The following is a 6,499-nucleotide window of genomic DNA, read 5'->3' on the forward strand; positions in this document are numbered from 1 at the left end:
CTCAAATGATCGCTCCCGTCGCCGGGTCCTCCCCTCGCTGGCTGTGGGGCGTCACCTGAGCCTCATTGTTCTCAGAATGGGTATTTCTGCCTCCCGCTCGAGTCTGCACGCCAGACCCGCCCTCGCTCAGCTTCTGCCTCCTCCCCCATGGGCCATCTTTGGGACCTTCCCCTTGGCGGGAGGACACCTGATGGAGGGGTGGCTGGGTCACCGGTTTCCTTCCTCGGCGACTCACAGGCCTGGCAGATGTTCTCCTGGGTTTGTTTTGATTGCTTGTTTTAAAAACAGTTCATATCCACCAACTGTTCAGATAATAATATTCCAAGTGGCAAGCAACTGTGACTATTTTGGTTGCTGTTTACTCAGACAAGCAGGCTCAGCTGGAAGATGTGGGGCCAGGGGAGCCCCGCTCCTGCCCTTCTAATTGTCACCCTTGCTGGCCGTTAAGGGGGTCTCATTTTCAGCTTTCCTCACCTGGGAGCCCTGTGCCTCAGGAGAAGAGGAGGGGGAAAGAATCAGATGGAAGCAATGCAGGTGGATATTATTAAACTCGACAACCCTCGCCCAAAGCCAGACCTGTCACCATCACCACCAAGAGCTTCTTCCTCCAGGCCTGTGCAGAGAGTAGGGAGGCCCTGCCGGGGGCTGAGCTGGCACTGGGACGCGCTCTCTGTCCAATGCCCCAAACCCTCCAGGCCTAAAATCGCGCTTCCCAGGTGCCCACCCAGCCCTGGGCACCCCTGCTGTCTTCCCAAAGTGTGCAAAAGGCAGCCACTGCTCCCCAGACTCCCAGACCAGGCCCGCTGTCCCCTCTGACTTCTCCTCTCCCTTGACCTCCAGAGCCAGTGGTTTGCCCAGTCCGGCTGATCTTCCTGGGACATTTTATCTCTTGCCTCTATCTCCTGTTCTCCATCCCCACTGCCTCCACCCACATTTGGTCCCGTCACCTGTCCCTTTCACTGTGGCAGTAATTTTGACCACTGTCCCAGCATGCTTCCCTGCCCTTCTATTGCACCCCCACTGCTGCTAGGCTCAGCTTACTCAAGTTTCACTCTATCGTCACTTACCTGCCCGAGAACCCTTAGTGACTGCCCACCATATGCAAAGTGGAGTGAGAGTCCTTCACACTCTGGTTTCAACCTACCTTTGCACCTGGTGTTTCTACTGCTCCATCCAGATCCCTCCTACTGTCTGGTCATGCTCAGGAAATTCCTGAACCCATCTGAGCTTTCCAGCAGGCTGCCATGTGGCCAGTTCCGGGAGCAGGGAGTACCCCTCACTTGATAGACTCCACAAATGCACTTCCTGGAGTTGTACAGCCAGGCTGACCAGAAGGCCTCAGGGCCTTTGCACATGCTGCTTCCTCATTCTGGAGTGCCCTCCTCTCCCAGCTCCTCCTGCCAAAAACCATACTTCTTCAAATGCCAGTTCTGCCATGAAGCCTTTGATGATCACTCTTGCTGCAAAGGGTAGCTCCTGCTCATGAATCTCTGAAAAAAATTGTACCTGAAGTGTTTATAATTAATTTTCTTTGCATTTATATGTCTGATTTTGTTAGAACACAAACCTCCTTAAGGATATGATCATGAATTACTTTTCTGGATATAACTTGCTGTGCCTAACACTAGGGCCAGCACACAGTAAGTGCTCAGAAATTTTTGTTGGAACAAGGAGAGAATGAATGACTTGTGCTGGGCTTGGGCCCACTGCATTTCACTGCTACCCGCTGGCTGCGTATAAGTCCAGGTGCATCCGTCAGGTCTCTTCTCGTTATCTGCTGCCAGACTGCAGAGCAGGATGGAGTAGAGCCCTCGGATGTTCCCTCCATCATCCAGACTCACGTGATGGTGAATCGGGGATTCCCAGGGGTGTCAGTCCATGAGACACTAACTGGTCCAGTGCTTTGCAGACCAGCTCAGAGCCCCGAGTCTAGGATATGTCTTCAGGGCACGAGAGGCGGGGGCAGTTGGGGCAGCTGGTGTACAGAGGGGCTGGGGGCTATAGGCGACCTGGTTTTGCCCCCATTTCAACCAGGTCAGCTCCGCCTGTATGCACATCTTGAGGTCTGGTAGAAGCTATTTTTAAGGATCTTAAAGCACAGTCCACAACCTCAATGCAGAGCAATCGCCTGCACTGTCTCAGGACACCCACGAGAAGGATGTCAGGGCCAGATGTCCACGGGGCCAGGGACAGAGCAGGAGGATGGGGACAGTGCGGGGGCCAGGTTTTAGCTCCTGCTCTGTCAGGAGCAAGTTGTGTAACTTAGGGCAAGTCCTTTCACCTCTCCGGACTCTGCATCTCATTTGAGGTGGCCCAAAAGGCGAGGGCAGGGTGGCGCCATTGCCAAGGGCGCGGGAGCCGGGTGGGCCGGTCCTGGGCAGGCGCCGCCACCTCACTGTCAGCCCGGACTCGCCGCTCTGGGCACCGCCGTGCGCTGGGCGCTCTGACTCAGCTGGCGGCCGCGGACACGGTTGCCGGGGGAAGTGCTGCGCGCACAATTATTCTGGGTTCTGATATTTAAAGAGGCGGGCGTGTTGCGCGACATTTCGGAAGTGCTTGGGGAGGGGGTGCTGCAGACCGGGCTTTTCTTTAAACGCTTATAGATATCCTGTGCTGATCTCTCGGTCCACAAAGAGGAATTTTCTTCCCTAAGAATCTGACGCGGGTCCTGCCCATTGTGTCTGCCTGGCTGGCTCCCGGCTGCGCAGCCCGGCAGGAAGCAGGTGGCCCGAGGTGGGACACGTGCCCAGCCCCCACGCCGGCTTGCCCTGGTCCCCATCCAAGTGCCACCCTGCTCCCTGAACGGAAAGCGTGGCAGGGGCCCCCCAGGAGGCTGGGAGGGAAGCGGAGCGTTGGCCTGGTTCTGCTGGGGCACGCGGGGCACCTGGGGTGACCAGATGGAGGTCTCCGGCCCTCAGGGTCTTGGCGTAGGTGGCAGCCCAGGGCCCCTGGGGGCGGGGGACACAGGCTTCCTCTTCCGTGCTCACAGTTTCACTGGCTCAGGAAACTCCGACTGAAAGCTGGGACTTTGTTTTCATCCCCTGCGTCATTTTTACTATTTGAATGGCCACCTCGGGCTGCCTTTAGGGAGGTGGTTCTTTTGTCGCTTTTCTCACTCAGGATGTTGTTTCCAATAGATTTCCTCACAGACTGCGTCTGCTGCCTTTGTTTTCCTTTCCAAATGCGTGTGGAGGAATCGTCCAGAGCTGAGCCGACGTGAGTGAAGTGGGCCTGGGGCGCTGGGAGTGGGCACAGCGGAATTCTGCTCCTATGACATTTGTTTTTCTTTCTGCTCACAGAGCTCGTTTTATCCGCACACTCATTATGACACCTTTGAGACATGCAGGAAATAAATATGGGTGACAGAGGAGGAAAATCAGGGTCACCTGGAGTCCTGCAGGCCAGAGAGCTACCATGAGCATTCTGGCGTTGACTTTCTTTTTTTAAATTGGCCTCATGCTGCACATACTGATAAGAAGCCAGCTTTTTACAGCCAGCACCGTATGGTTAACATTGCCCCACGCCCTGGGAGGTTCTGTAGGTGCGTCTTTAAGGCTCTGTAGTTCTCCTTTGGCCTGCCACCAGCCGCGCTGCACCATAGACGTTAGCCTGTGTGAAGGGGGAAGCAGGACAGGAAAGCCGTGTCACCAGGGGATTGTGGGTGACCTGTATTTTCCTCTTTCTCTTCTATAGTTTGCACATTTTTCTGTAACAAACTCAGGAGTAGAGGCAGCATGGGGTAGTGGTCAGAAGTGCAGGCTCCGGTAGAAGGCGGCCTGTGTTGAATCCCGCATCCAAACCGGGTGAGTCGCTTAACTGCCTCTGTGCCTGTTTCCTCATCTATAAGGCATGGATAATAATGCAACTTACCTCACAGGTACGTTCTGAAGATTAAGTGAAAGTGACGTGATGCATAAGCAGCTCAGTGAATACTTGACAAACGGTAACCTCGTGGCTTTACGTTAGAGAGAATCACAAAAATTCGAAAAGTTGTGGGCTGAATTGTGTTCCCTCAAAATTCTCCTGTTGACGTCCTAACGCCCAATACTTCAGAGTGTGAGATATTTGGAGACAGGGTCTTTGAAAGGGTATTTCAGTTAAAATGAGGTCATTGGGGGTGGATCCTCATCCCGTATGACACATATGTCCTTATAAGAAACTTGGCTGGGACACAGACGCACACAGAGGGAGGACTGTGTGAAGACGCAGGGCAAAGACAGCCATCTACGGGCCGAGAGCGAGGCCTCAGAAGGAACGAACCCCGCCGACACCGGGATCCGGACTTCCAGCCCTCAGAACCGTGAGGCAATAACTCCTGCTGTTGAAGCCGCCGGCCTGTGGTCCTTTGTCACGGCAGCCCTAGCTGACTAATACAGTTCCTGAGCAAGAGTGTCGGGGCCACTGTGGTTCACGGCCTAAATCTCTGCCCTGAGCTCCTTGTAACCTAAGAGCAGTGCTAAGACATCGAAGAGGCACTTGCTGTCTCTCACACAAGCAGAAAACAGCTCCTGCGTGGGCCTGCCAAACAGGCCCTGTTCTTCTTGCCCTCTGCTGGGGCCCCCTCATCTTCCCAGGGCGCTCAGGGTCCTGGGCATGTCCTTGGGGGGCCCCATGCTCATGCCTCACCAGGACTGTTTCTCCCCAGACAGCAGTCAAGGCTCTCGACTCCATTTGGAGGGAATTTGCTCCCTCCTCCTTCAGGAGCCTTGGCCAGCCATCTTCCCATCCAAGATGCCCTCTCTCTGGAAGGTGTGTCTGCACTTAGAAGAAGTGGTTTCTGTCCTCCAAATACCAACAGGAGAATGTGTTCCTGCACGCTCCACTTGCATCACTAACAGGATGGTCTCGTAGGGTAGGATTATATTTTTTAATGTTTAACTTTATATATTATTATTTTAAAAAATTCATTTTGCAGGGCTGGCCCTGTGGCCGAGTGGTTAATTTCGTGCGTTCCGCTGCAGGCGGCCCAGTGTTTTGTTGGTTCGAATCCTGGGCGCGGACATGGCACTGCTCATCAAACCACGCTGAGGTGGTGTCCCACATGCCACAACTAGAAGGACCCACAACGAAGAATATACAATTATGTACCGGGGGGCTTTGGGGAGAAAAAGGAAAAAAATAAAATCTTTAAAAAAAAAATTCATTTTGCTGTGGTAAGAACACCTCACACGAGATCTACCCTCTTGACAAAGTTTTACGTGTATAACACGTTATTGTTGATAAGGTACAATGGTTGCAGAGCAGATCTCCAGAACTCATTCATCTTGCTTGACTGAACATTTATGCCTGTCGATTAGTGACTCCCCATTTCCCCCTTTTTCCAGCCCCTGGCAACCACCTATCCACTCTTTAATTCTATGAATTTGCTTTTAATTTTAGATACCTCATATAAGTGGAATCATGTTTTTCTGTGACTGGCCTATTTCACCTATCATAATATCCTCAAAGTTTGTCCGTGTTGTCCCATGTTGCAGAATTGCTTTCTTTTTAAAGTCTGAATAGTATTCCATTGTGTATACTCCATTTTCTTTTCTTTTTTTTTAAATCATATATTTTTTTAAAGATTTTATTTTTTTCCTTTTTCTCCCCAAAGCCCCCCGTACATAGTTGTATACTCTTTGTTGTGGGTCCTTCTAGTTGTGGAATGTGGGACGCTGCCTCAGCGTGGTTTGATGAGTAGTGTCATGTCCGTGCCCAGGATTCGAAGCAATGAAACACTGGCCTGCCTGCAGCGGAGCTCACAAACTTAACCACTTGGCCACGGGGCCAGCCCGTACCCCATTTTCTTGATCCATTCCTCTGTCAGTGGGCATTTAGGTTATTTCCACATCTTGGCTGTAATGAACACAGGAGCGCTAACATCTCTTCCAGATCCAGATAAATACGGAGAAGTAGGATGGCAGGGCCGGGTTTGGGAGATGTGGAGAGGAGAGTGCTGGGGATGTGTCTGCAGTGCGTCCTCAGGTTGTAAAAGTGCCCCCCGCCCCGCAACTGGGAGCACGGGAAAAGTGGTTGTCAGGTAAGGATATTTTTTGTCCTTGCAAACTGGGGGCCTGCTCTCTCTCCTTGGCTGGGTCGTTAACCAGTGTGCCTCGTCTGCCCAGTCAGTGCCCCTCCATCCCCATTTTCTCAGGAGACAGTCTTATAAATCTGGCTAATAACTCCTATTTCATTTCCCCAAACTCCATTAGAGGGAAATTATAATGAAGCTCAAATACTGTCCAGGTTATTCATGGGAAAGACCTTTGGCTTTTAAAAAATGCATTGTAGATGGCTGGATCAATCTAGTGGCGCTTGACGCTGCGGCCCTGCTGAAGTCTGGGGGAGACTCCTGGCACCTGGCGTTGTGCATTACACCGTGCTGCCGAGGAGCGTGAATTATCTTTACAGGAAGAGGCAGGAATTAGTATGTCAGAGGGAGAAGACCCCCGGCAGTGCCTGAGGAAATCCCCAGACCTTGCTCCTTGTCAAGGTTCTGCAAGGTTGGAGTCATAGTCCC

General features: G+C 52.4%; 1 long non-coding RNA gene across 4 annotated transcripts; it reads left to right on the plus strand.

The window, feature by feature from the left end:
• The first annotated feature begins 2,333 nt into the window (after positions 1-2,333).
• LOC139042493 (uncharacterized) lies at positions 2,334-5,324 on the plus strand. 4 transcript variants are annotated; one of them, XR_011499253.1, is made up of 5 exons: positions 2,334-2,733; positions 3,138-3,216; positions 3,694-3,803; positions 4,646-4,852; positions 4,962-5,324. It is a non-coding gene; the product is annotated as an uncharacterized lncRNA (long non-coding RNA). The 4 variants fall into 4 exon arrangements; XR_011499255.1 differs by having other exon boundaries at positions 4,650-4,852; XR_011499252.1 differs by lacking the exon at positions 2,334-2,733 and having other exon boundaries at positions 2,747-3,216.
• Positions 5,325-6,499: the final 1,175 nt, after the last annotated feature.

The sequence above is a fragment of the Equus asinus genome, chromosome 29 (assembly GCF_041296235.1).
Source record: "Equus asinus isolate D_3611 breed Donkey chromosome 29, EquAss-T2T_v2, whole genome shotgun sequence".
Taxonomy (NCBI): domain Eukaryota; kingdom Metazoa; phylum Chordata; class Mammalia; order Perissodactyla; family Equidae; genus Equus; species Equus asinus.